Source organism: Panthera uncia, chromosome B4 (assembly GCF_023721935.1).
Source record: "Panthera uncia isolate 11264 chromosome B4, Puncia_PCG_1.0, whole genome shotgun sequence".
Lineage (NCBI taxonomy): Eukaryota > Metazoa > Chordata > Mammalia > Carnivora > Felidae > Panthera > Panthera uncia.
This window is the reverse complement of record NC_064809.1, coordinates 117602297-117615336: the sequence shown is the minus strand read 5'-3', so window position 1 is coordinate 117615336 and position 13040 is coordinate 117602297.

The following is a 13040-nucleotide window of genomic DNA, read 5'->3' as shown; positions in this document are numbered from 1 at the left end:
CTAACGCTTCTACCTCCTGACATAGTCATATACCATCTATCTACACCATTTGCCTAAATGTACTAAAACATCCATCTACCTTATGAGTGGTTTAGTAAATTTTAATTCCAGCATAGTTAATATACTGTGTTATATTTGTTTCAGGTGTACATTATAGTGATTCAGTAACTCAATTTATTACTCAGTGCTCATCTAGATAAGTGTACTCTTTTTTTTTTAAATAGTTTTTTTAAGTTTATTTTTGAGAGAGGCAGAGACAGCATGAATGGGGGAGGGGCAGAGAGAGAGGGAGAGAGAGAATCCTAAGCAGGCTCCGCACTGCCAGCACAGAACCCAATGCTGGGCTTGAACCCACGAAGCCTTGAAATCATGACCTGAGCCAAAACCAAAGGTTGGACACTTAACCCACTGAGCCACCCAGGCACCCCAAGATAAGTGTACTCTTAATCCCCTTCACCTATTTCACCCATCCCTCTACCCCGCTCCCCTCTCGTAACCATCTGTTTGTTCTCTATAGTTAGGAGTCTGTTTTTTGGTTTGCTTCTTTTTTTTTCTCCTTTGTTCATTTGTTTCTTAAATTCCACATATGAGTAAAATCAAATGGTGTTTGTCTTTCTTTGTCTTATTTCACTTAGCATTATATGCTCTAGATCTATCCAGGTACACTTTTTATCTTGCTAAACTTCTAGGAAAATCTTCTTGATTTTCCATTGGAACCTTATTAGGTGTATATGTAATACTATGATACTTCTTGTAGATTGTCTGGCAATGGGTCTCAGTCTGTCTCTCAATCCATAATTACATTTCAGAATGATGCTGTTTAATCTGAGGGCCAGTATGTCTTCATTCTCTTTGCTAAAGGAGCAATAATTTGTACTTACATGGAAAATGAAATGAAACTTAATTTGGGAAATCATTCCGTAACTCTTTCATTACCAAGAATTTACCATTTCAAGTGCCTTTTGGAAAGCCAGTCTGTTAAAAGTATGTTATAATTCTTATTACTCTCTCTCATTAACAAATGTCATGGAAGTATGATGCATACCACAGATAACACTGACCATCTGGGCCCAGCAGGGCCACTGACTAACATGGCTAAATCATTTATCGCTCTTGAAAATTGAAATATATAATATAGGGAAAAATTTGACTTTTCCTCTTAAAATGATTAAAATTGTGATTTTTTTTTAAATTTTTTTTAACATTTTATTTATTTTTGAGACAGAGAGAGACAGAGCATGAACAGGGGAGGGGCAGAGAGAGAGGGAGACACAGAATCGGAAGCAGGCTCCAGGCTCTGAGCCATCAGCCCAGAGCCCTACGCGGGGCTCGAACTCACGGACCACTAGATCGTGACCTGAGCCGAAGTCGGACGCTTAACTGACTGAGCCACCCAGGCGCCCCAAAATTGTGATTTTTTAATGCAATAAATGATAGATCCTTTTTATCAGATATTCTATTAGGCGTACTTATTAAAATAGATAAGTCATAAATTTAAATTTTCAAAGTATCTTTGGTTTTAAATTACTGTTTAGATTTTGATAACTGAATTTCTGAAAATCCTAATCTTACATCTTTGTCTTAACAGAACAATGAAAATGAAACTGCGCTACACTGTGCAGCTCAATATGGACACTCAGAAGTAGTTGCTGTTCTCCTAGAAGAGCTCACCGATCCTACCATCAGGAACAGTAAGCTAGAAACACCTTTGGACCTGGCAGCACTCTATGGACGACTTAGGGTGGTCAAAATGATCATCAGTGCACACCCTAACTTAATGAGCTGCAACACTAGAAAGCACACACCACTACACCTTGCTGCTCGGAATGGTCACAAAGCAGTTGTTCAGGTGCTTTTGGAAGCAGGGATGGATGTGAGCTGTCAAGTGAGTCTCCTTTTAGCTTTGCATTGAAAGTAATGATGCTCTTGCTTTGCTTTGAGATGCAGATGTTAAAAGTTGTATGTACAAATCTTATCATTTTTAAAAATTAAATTGTCCAGAAATATTTTTGTAACTACTACATTCAGTACACTGTGCCACATACTGTTTGGAAATATGAAGAGATATAAGGAGTAATTTCTAACCTCATTCTAATTTTAGGGCTATAGGAGTGAAAAATTATTACTAGAAGGCAGTTGTGTGTGGTATCATTAGTAATTGTTTCCTTTTTGCCCCAGTGTCTAGCACATAGCCCGACACACACTAGGAATACACAAAGTTGAGTGAATGAATGAATGAATCACTCAAAATTCAATTTAACATTTTTGAGTATGTATGTTGTGTTTAATATGTTGACACATTTAGAATCCCTTTTTTCACAGCCCCCCTGTGGGATTGAGAACTATTAAGTAACAGTTAAGAGATGAGGAGTCAGATTCAAAGATTTAAGAAGCTTGCCTAAGGATGTATAGCTGATAAACCTAGAATATGAATTTATATTTACTCATTAAATTCCAGGCCTCAGTAGTGTGCTGTCTATACATGATTAATGAAGGAGTGATCACTCTGCCTAGGGCAATCAGAAAGAATTTTATTGGAGAGTTGTGATTTGAGCTTTGAAGCGTGGGTAACATTTGGATAGGTTTTATTTCTCCACAAGGAAAGAGCAACCTACTTTTTTTTTTTTAAGGGCAACCTACTTTTATTATCTGTTTCAAGTTAACTCCAATTCCAAGGTTAGCTTTTTTTTTCTTTAGCCATTTTTTCATTTTACTACTTTTTTTTTTTTTTTTTTTTGTCTCCCAAGTCAGTGGCAGCATTTTTATCTTCCAGAGACCCTTTTGGTTCCTGTCAGATTGTGTCTTCTTCCCCTGTGTATTAGTATGCTATTGCTGTATATAACAAAGTCTCTTGAAACTTAATGGCTTAACATAATAACTACTCATTTAGCTCATAATTCTGTGGTTGGTGATTTAGTCTGAGCCTTGATAGGTAGCTCTGTTTTGGCTGGGTTCTCTCATGTGTCTGGGGTCAATTATAGGTCATTTGAGTAGCTCTGTTATAGGATGTTGCCTGGGGTAATAGTGAGGCTGCCTTGTGTCTTTCATGATCCAGCAGGCTGCCTTGAGCTTGTTCATGACAGGGAACATAACAGTAATATGGTTCTATGTGCATGCATGTGTACATATGAGAGAAGGAAGGAGGGAGGGAACAGGAGTATACAAGGTCTCTTGAGGTCTAGACTGGGAGCAAGCATACTTACTGTCTTTTCTGCAGTGTTTGATTGGCCAACAGTTCACAAAGGCAGCTGAGATTCAAGGGTTGGGAAAAGAGATTGTACCTCTCAATTACAAGGGGGTGTGAATTGTAAAAGGGGTGTGAATACCCAGAGGGAACAAATGCAGCCAGTTTTGTAACATTCCAAGTGGAATTAGTGTTCACAACTGTGGGGTTACTTTTCCTAGGAATTGTTTAGAGGTTGAATCTTGTGTCTCTGGGGGATTTTTCATTGAAGTTTTAAAAATCATAGGCCTTCCAATCCTACATTTAAGGCTGGCACCCTAAAACAGACTTTTAATGAGAGCTTTACCTGTATTATTTAGTTATTTAGATATTTATAAAACCTTTTTTAAAAGATGTTTATTTTTGAGAATGGGGGTAGGGGCAGAGAGAGAGGGGGCCAGGGGATCTGAAGCAGCCTCCATGCTGACATTAGAGAGCCCAATGCAGGACTCGATCTCATGAACTGTGAGATCATGACCTGAGCCAAAGTCGGATACTTAACTGACTGAGCCACTCAGGTGCCCTTATAAAATGTTTTCTTAATTTTTTAATTTATTCTACTTTAGCAGTCTTGAAAATCAGCACAAGAATTTTTGTAACCTTCATATTAAAAAAAACAACAACTTTCCCCTCAAAAGGGTATTGAAATGAGATACATATTTACTATTGTAAACATACTTTCTCTAGAAGTATGTAAACATACTTTCTCTAGAAGTATGTTTAATGATAAGCTTGATATTTATTTTCTTTATGTTGAATTTCTTTAATCTAGAATTACTGCTTTGATAACACTTCTGGAATACTTTTAAATTTGGTGGCTCAGAGTACTTTATTAAATTTTTTTTTTAACGTTTATTTTTATTTTTGAGACAGAGAGAGACAGAGCATGAACAGGGGAGGGGCAGAGAGAGAGGGAGACACAGAATCGGAAACAGGCTCCAGGCTCTGAGCTGTCAGCACAGAGCCCGACGTGGGGCTCCAACTCATGGACCGTGAGATCATGACCTGAGCTGAAGTCGGACGCTCAACCAACCGAGCCACCCAGGCGCCCCTAGTACTTTATAACCAAGGACTTTATGATGACTGAGATCAGTAACACACTTCATGTCCATGGCCAAAATGTTTTCATATTTTGTACTAGATGACATGGCCAGAAGAGAAAGAGTCTGGATTCAATTTTATATGTATATGGTACATCTTTTCTTATGCAAAATACTACTTACTGTATTTTGTGCTTTTGGAGAATTAAAGATAAGTAAGATCTCTGCCCAAAACTTAGTGGAGGACACAAAAACTTGCAAGAATAACTCCTATACATGACATATTAAAATAAATAGTAGGGCAAAGTGCTAAGGACATAGCAGTGAAAAACTATGGATTGTAATATGGAGGACTTGAAGAGACATTGATAGAGTGATATTTGAAGAGGACCTTGAAAGTCTTTAGGATTTTGAATTTAGATATAACAGCTTGCAGATGTGCATTTTATGTGGTCAAAAGAGTGTTTTAAGATATTGAATTTGAATGCTTTTAGATGGGCTGTATACCTTCTAAGGTCCCAACCTTTCTCTACCATCATTGCCAGATTCGTTCCTTTAGATTTTCTACTTTGCTCATATAGCATTTGGGTTTGTTACTACACATATCAGGTGAAAGGGGCACAGTATGTTTAGACCACTATGAACTTAATCAGAAGCATCAAGGCTGATACCTGATGCTCACTCTATGATTTCATCTTGAAGGTTTTCTAGAAGTAGAGCTGACAGCATATTCTAAAATACATTTCGATGAATTGAATCTTTCAGCATTTAGTTAGCCTTAGTTGATGTTTTTTTGTTATTATTGCTTTGTTCATAGAAAACATGTTTTCTGTTTATTTTATTGCCTTTTTTTGGGTCAGTGTTTAATTTTATTATGTGATTCAAATGAATTATCACCAAGTTTGCCCATAAGATTCACTGCAAAATGTTTTAATACCAAATTTGAAGTTGGTATTTTTTTATATCTCACTGTCTGAGAGTGAAGAATACCAGACAGTAACCTTGAACTGTTTGAATGACTTTAATATTCATTAAATTGCTCTATCTAACAAGTTGGAAGTTACCAGTATTAAAAATAATCCCATTTGGTAAATTACAGCAATACACTATTAGACTTTAATTACATTCAAGTCATTATGAATAATTCTTTAAAATTTAGAGATGGCTCTGGAAGATCTTGTCTTTTCCTTGTAATTACAAATGTTTTAAGATGCATAATTTGTGTTAGTATTTTCTGTAGAAGTTTTGGTTTCTGCTTCATTTATCTCTGAGCAGTTTTGAATTATAACACATATTTGAACTAGTGAGAAAAACAATTTAATTCCAGCTTAGGTGAATCTCAAATTATATTTATGTATAAACCCTTTAATCCTAAAGGATTTCTTAATAAAGAGAATCTGTCATATTAAGATATTAAGAAAATGAGTTTTAACTGGCAAGAGTCTCTTGAAATTAGTAATCATTTTTATGGATTTCAAACCTGATTTGAGTAAGTGGGTAGCAACTCCAAAGACTATGGACTCTTTTTATGCTAGTTCTTTAACTGTATTTCTTGTAAGCTTCTCTTATTAAAATTTAAAAAGTTAAGGACTAGCAAAATACTAAGTCAACTGGATTTTATTTTAATATTAAATGAAATGAAAGTAAAATTATAGAAAATTAATAACAGTACAAGTTCCCGTACTAGTAGCTGTTAAGATATAAAGCTGAGTAAGGTACCATTTTTGTTCTCTAAGTGCTTATAGTGGCAGGAGAAATGTGTGCCTAAATGGATAGATTACATTTTAATAATCCATTCATTCTCCTTCTTTCCTAGATAATTATTGAAAATTTTTCCTTTCTTCCCCAAACTTTAACTCTTTCCTCCCTGTTATTTCTCTGTGATCTTGACTTTGCTTTTACTTAACTGAGAAAATAGAAGCTATTACATATTTGAACCACCACATTTGCCAGTGGATGTGTATCTGCCTTCCTTCCTGGTGCTTTAAATGAACTTTTTAGGTTTATCCCTAAGGCTGAGTCCTCTACTTGTGCACTGGATCCTCCCCTTAAAATACTATGCATTTCCCCCCCTCTCAATTGCATCATCTTTATAGGGACACAAAGATGTTACATTTCCCATCTTAAAAAAAAAAAAAACAACTCTTTCTTGAACCCACATTTCCCTCTAGTTCTTGTTCCCTTTTTCTGATCCCCTTCATAACATATTTAGAAAGAGTTGATTTTACTCATTATATCAAATTTCTTTCCCCCATTCTCTCTTGAAGCTACTACTCCATCTCTCTCACTCTTTAAATGTTTTTCCCTTTGGTGAAGGTGACTAATGACTGCCATATTGTTAGATCCAACAGCCAATTCTTTGTCATCATTTTACTTGATTTATCATTGGCATTGACAAATCTCCCTCCTCTTTGAAAGGCTTTTTTCTTTTGACATCTGAGTCACCATTCTCTCTTGCTTCTCTGCTCCTTCTTGGTCTTACTTTAAGTAGAGCCTAAGACCTTGAATGCCTTTCATTTAGCCTTACAGCTAGATAAATCTGTCAGGCCTCACACACCTGTTATCCAGAGGAGTTGGTAAAGGATTAAACCTTTCTGTTTTCTGTCCTCTTTTGTAAAGTCACACCTCTCTGTCCTCAGCCAGGCTTTGTTTAATTTCTTCCCAGTAGATCTTTACCCTGTAACTCTGTAAACCCCTGTAATAGTTAGCTATTGACATTGCCACAATATTCTGTTCAATAAACACAGAAATCTCAGTAGTATATAATAGTAAGCAATGGCCTTTTTTTTTCTCATTCACAGGTTTGCAGGTAATCTGGGGAAACTCTGCTTCAGGCTGTAAGTTAGCTTGCTCTGGTCTATGTATATATTCCCTTTTTCCTGGGACTAGCCAGGACATGGCCTAAGTAAGCTCAACCAACAAGGCACATTTTAGTATCTACTTGTATCATGTAGATGCCATACATTGGCTAAAGCAAGTCACAAAGCTAAGTGCCAAATCAAGGGGTGGGGAAATATACTTCAGCCATGTAAGTGGATGGTGCTGCAGTCATATGACAAAGGGCATATGAAACAAGGAGCGAAGAGTGTAATCTACTCCATCCCTATTCCATGGTTAACTGCTCTCATCTTCCTGATCTCTAAGTATCAGAGTGTCCCAGGACTTAGTACTTAGACCTCTTTTCTTCTCTGTCTGTACTTACTTTCTAGTTGACCTCATCCAATCCCTTGACTTCGACTGACATCTTTGTCTGACAGTAACCAAATTTATTCATCTTGCACCTTACCCTGAGTTCTAAATTAGGTACATAATTGCCTGCTAAACATATCTATTGGATGACTAGTGGGCATCCAAGCAACATTTCCAAAACTGAGCATCTAGCTTCCATAATTCCTTTTCCCCAGATTTGCCCATCTTCCAGTCTTTCCCATTTCAGCAAATGGCATTACCATCCTGCTAGTTGTTTGGCCCCCAGACAGAATTTCTTTCATATTTTACACGCAGTTCCTCAAAATATCCTATTGGCTTTGTGCTCAAAATATATCTAGAATTTCACTACTTTTCATGCCCTCTACTATCACCACTATAGCTTAAGTCTTGTACATCTCCTGCCTCCTGCCTGGTTTCCCTGCTTTTTTTGTTGCCTCCATATTAGTCTGCTCAGGCAACCATAACAAAATCCCAAAACAGGGCAACTTAAACAACACATATTTATTTTCTCAGTTCTGGAGGCTGGAAAGTCTAAAATTCTGGCCAATTCTGTTTCTGGTGAGAGCTCTCTTCCTGGCTTGTAGATGACTGCCTTCTTGTTGTGTCCTCAAATGGCCTTTTGTGCAGAAAGAGAGCGAGCGAGAGAGAGCTCTGGTGTGTCCAACTCTTATAAGGACACAAATCCCGTGAGAAAGGTTCCTACCCTTATGACCTCATTTAATGTTAATTACTTCCAGAAATGCCCTGTTTTCAAATACAGTTGCACTGTGGGTTAAAGGTTCAACATATGAATTTGGGGGTAAGGGGTGGACACAAACATTCAGCCCGTAACAGATTCTTTTCAATCTGTTTTTAACAAAGCAGACATTAAACTAAACCAGATTATATCACTTTACTGCTCAAAAAACTTCCAGTGGCTTTCCATCTCACTCGGAGCAGAAGCCAAATTCCTCACAGTGGCTGACAGGTGTCTTATACAACTTAGTTCCACTGCCTTTTTGAAGCCACCTCTAACTATCCTTTGCCATTTTTTCACTTAGCTTAGCCCTAGTGGTATTGTTGCTCTTGCTGGAACATACCAGATAAGCTTCTGCCTCAAGGCCTTTGCTTTACTAACCCACATGACTTCTACCTGTGCTTTCTTCAGGTGTCTGGTCAAATGTTACCTTACCAGGGAAGCCTTCCCTGACCTATCTGACTCACCACTCAAGCAGCTTCTTTTCCTTCCCTTTAACTGAAAATCTGTCTTCCCTATTGGGATACCATATTCCCACCATCTCAGGCCAGGCTACTAGGCACTATGCTACATAAATAAGACGATTTGTTCCCTGTCCTCATGGAGTTGAAGGATTAGTAGAGAAAACAGGAACTAAAACTATAAATGAAAATTACCAATTGTATTAGTGCCATAAAGGAAATACACTGGTTGCTATGGTTTTGAATGAAGGCGTGGGGATGTCTCTCTTAGGATGTGCCACTTAATTGGTCCTAGCCCAAGATGGTTTATAAGAAAGAGAATATACATAGAGAGAAGTTGAATGAATACTCAGAGAATTTCTGGAAAAAGGAAGCATTATAAGAGGGGTGCAAGATAGTACAGTTACATATAATCAGTCATTTACCATGTATTTATGGGGTGCCTGCTTTGTGCCAGGCATTGCCTACTATGTGCCAGAGAATATAGTAGTAACAGAATAGAAATTGTGCCTACAGAAGGGAAGATGACTCTATAAAGGTATGGAGTAAAGAACAGTGAGATATGGGAGAGGAACTCAAAGTTATAGCAGTTCACAGGAAATTTCTTTGGTTAGCTGTTTTATTGCCAGGTTGTGGAAGAGTGTGTATTTTTATGTAGAGTGCAAAGATCCAAAGAAGAGACTGAAATTGAAGATGCAAGAGAAAGGGTGAAGATACTTCATGAAATTCAAGAAGTGGCAGGGCGTGATAGATAAGAGCAAAGTAGAGGATTAGCTGTAAGGAGGATAACAGAAGAAAGGACAGGTAAAGACAGAGGCTGGAATTACCTTACGTTAAATAGGAAAAGTCTGCCTTTGAATAGGAGGAACATTATTTCTGAATTATTTGAAGACACATTTCTCTTATGCCACCCCCCTCCTCAATCTGAACTTTCTTATAACCTTCAGCTATTCTTCACATGATGTTTTTCTGTCTTTTGTCATTTGGGACCCTCTTCTCTGGGTAAATTTCAATCTGTCAACGTTCCTGTAAAAGTTTATTACCTACAGTTGAACACTGTATTCTAGCTATAGTCTAGCTAATGCAGGATACAAAAGAACAGTTTCTTCCCAGCTTCCTCTGAAATCATGTGTAGTAAAACCTTGGCTTGTGAGGATAATTTGTTCTGGAAATGTGCTTGTAATCCAAAGCACTTGTATATCAGAGCAAATTTTCCTATAAGAAATAATGGAAACTCAGATGATTTGTTCCACAACCCAGAAATATTCATATGAAAATGATTAGTTCTGTAACATATTACAAAATAATAAAGAAAATACAAAATATAAAGAAAAATAACCAAATTAACCTGCATTTACCTTTGAAAACCTTTATGGCTGGTGTGAGGGAGACAAGACAGGAGGGTTATTGGGTAGGACGACTTTCACTGTCACTAGTGGAATCACTTCTATCTGTTGGCTCAGTGAAATAAGCCATGCAACTTTAGTTTCATGCAACTTTAACAGGGAACTTATCCAGTGACACTTGCTTTTGCTTCCTTTTGAGGATTTCGCAGAAATGTGAATTGCACTGTTGTGAAATAGATTCATCACTCTCATTGCTACAGCCTTATTTGGGTGGTGCTTTCCTACAAAATTTTGCATTGTTTCCCACGTTTCACACATGTCCCTAATCTCATTTGAAGTGTGGGATTGCTCCACCTTTTTTTCCTCCTGCTCTGCAGATGAGATGCAGATGTAGACTTATAAAATCTTGCAATTTCAGCCATTCACATACCTCATTTATACTTCTCGATGACTTCCGTCTTCACTTCCACTGTAATCATCTCCTTCTTACTGCCTGTCTTTTCAACCTTTTTCTGCATGGCCATTGTATATGCTCCCTTGGATGGTGACTACAGTACAGTATTAATAAACTTGTCATACACTGTATTTAATGTAACTGGCAATAAGGCAACAGAGGAAAGGGTCTATGTCTGTAGGCAGCCTGACCTAGAATGAAGCAGAGCATTCTTAAACTTATTCTTGTATGGAAAAGTGAAGGACTGTCCGTCAGTGCTTTGAAGTGACAAAAAATACACTAGTGCTAGTTGTGGGCATCTTCCAACGTTCTGAAAAATCATTGATTTCTGCCAAACATCATGGCCTGAGACCAAGCATCTGAGCTTGGGAGATGATCACCCAGAGTCTGCAGCAAGACGGAGAGAAGAACTTTTGGCTCAGTTGTGATCATATGCCATTTGGCATCACTTATTACTTGTATTACAAGACATCGTTTGTTAAATTAAAAATTATTAGAAATGGTTGCTTGTCTTGTGGAACATTCACAGAACAAGTTACTTGCAATCCAAGGTTTTACTGTATTTATAAAGGCTAGGATGTTCTTATCTTTTAAATTCTTTTATCCTAAGAGATGCCCATAGGGCTAATTGGTACTAGCCAGGGTGCCTGTGGTTGTTACTGCCGAGTTAAATGCCATTCTAGTTGGCTTTTCGTTATCTCCGTTGAAGTTATCTTTATTCACAGGTTCTTATTTCTTACAATAGTTATGGGTCTTGCTTCTCATAGTTTTCATCTCCACTGGTACCTGTGCTATTTTATCTGCTGATCATCACACAGTCTTTATAACTTGTCATCTTTGTTCTGTTTTCTCCTTTAATAAAGAACTGGTCTTCCTTTATCTGGTCACTCTCTTTTGTAAGCTCAGGAGGACTATGTTAGAGTGTTGAATTCAGAAGGGGGAACCAGTGCAGACAAGCTCTGACATCTCTACATCTCTTTTCTATCTGCTGTTTTGGCAGTCTGGTGGAATACATAACCCAAGAAACCATTTTAAAACACCTTGAAATTCTGTATAAAATATAACAAAGATCTCTTTATATGTGTGATTGAACTTCCCACAGAAGCCACAGGAATACATAGGGCTAAAAACAAAAAGGAAAGAAAAACTCTGGACTTAAAACATGGTTTCACCCTTTCCTATCCCTTATCTTGTTTTTTCAGCTTTGGTGCTACTGAGATTTGGCCTTAATAGACATTTCAAATCAATAAGCTAATTTCTTTTGCCTTCATCAGCAATTCAACTATTGACATTACTATGTATATCATTTTATTTTCTGTCTTAGCTGTTTTCATTATAACTTGTGTTCAGAGGGATTTTTCTTTAGCAGTGCTGAGATATGAGTGCTTCATAGCTCATTACTGGATAAATTTTTAAGTGTTACTGTATTATCAACCACATAACTATCTGTTTTATCTATCTTGGAAATTATATTTTATTTTATTTCGCTTTATTTAATTTCATTATCTTATTTTATTTTTTGAGAGAGAAAGAGAATGCATGCAAGGAGGGGAGAGGCTCAGTCGAAGAGAGAGAGAGAATCTCAAGCAGGCTCCACACTTAGCGCAGAGCCGACGTGGGGTTAATCTCACAACCCTGGGACCATGACCCAACCTGAAGTCAAGAGTCAGACGCTTAATCAACCGAGCCACCCAAGAGCCCTGGAAATTATGCTTATTTTAAATGATTAATTCAAAAAATGGAGAAATATAATCCATGAGAAAAGCAGTACCAAAATCCTGGGGTTGAGAGGATTTGGGTTCACCTATTTCGGTGCTATTTCTTTGTTATTTCTTTGTATTCCACTTGCTTAGCACATGTTTTGGACTAAATATTATTTCATGAAAATACAGTTTTTCAAGATTTGGCGAGTTATGGATTATAGATTTGGAATAGAGCACTGAGAATGGTACTAATTTGAATGAGGGTGATAGACGCAGACTCAAGGTAGGATGTGGTAAACTGGAGAATATTCTGTAATTAACCTGTATTTTGATAAGGAAAAGTTCATAGATGTGACATATTTAAATTTCATACTGTTTATGATTAAATGTGATACCAGGAAATGGTTCCTGATATCACTGTTTACCTTAAATTTATGAGGACAACCCATTCCATTTTGACAGTTCTCATGTTCTCTTACTAATTACAAAGAAGCTAATAACCTTGGATTTGGAAAAATTGATTAATTTTTTTTCATGCTAAAAATATGTTTATCATCTGCTAACCTTTTCTAGTTTTATTCAAGGAGTCAGGGTCTCCTTATCCATTGTATAAAAATACTAGTTCTATTTAACATAACCTTTTTTTCTTGGAATAATGTAAAGGAGATTATCTATCTATGCACACATACACACACACTATATATATATATATATATGTGTATATATATATATATTTATGTATATATATATATATTTATGTGTAATTTTAAAATATTAAAATCATTGAGACTTTTAAAAAGTTTTCTAATTGCATTTTTAACAACAATAATACTCATTATTTTATAAGTAAATAAAATGCTTTTTAAG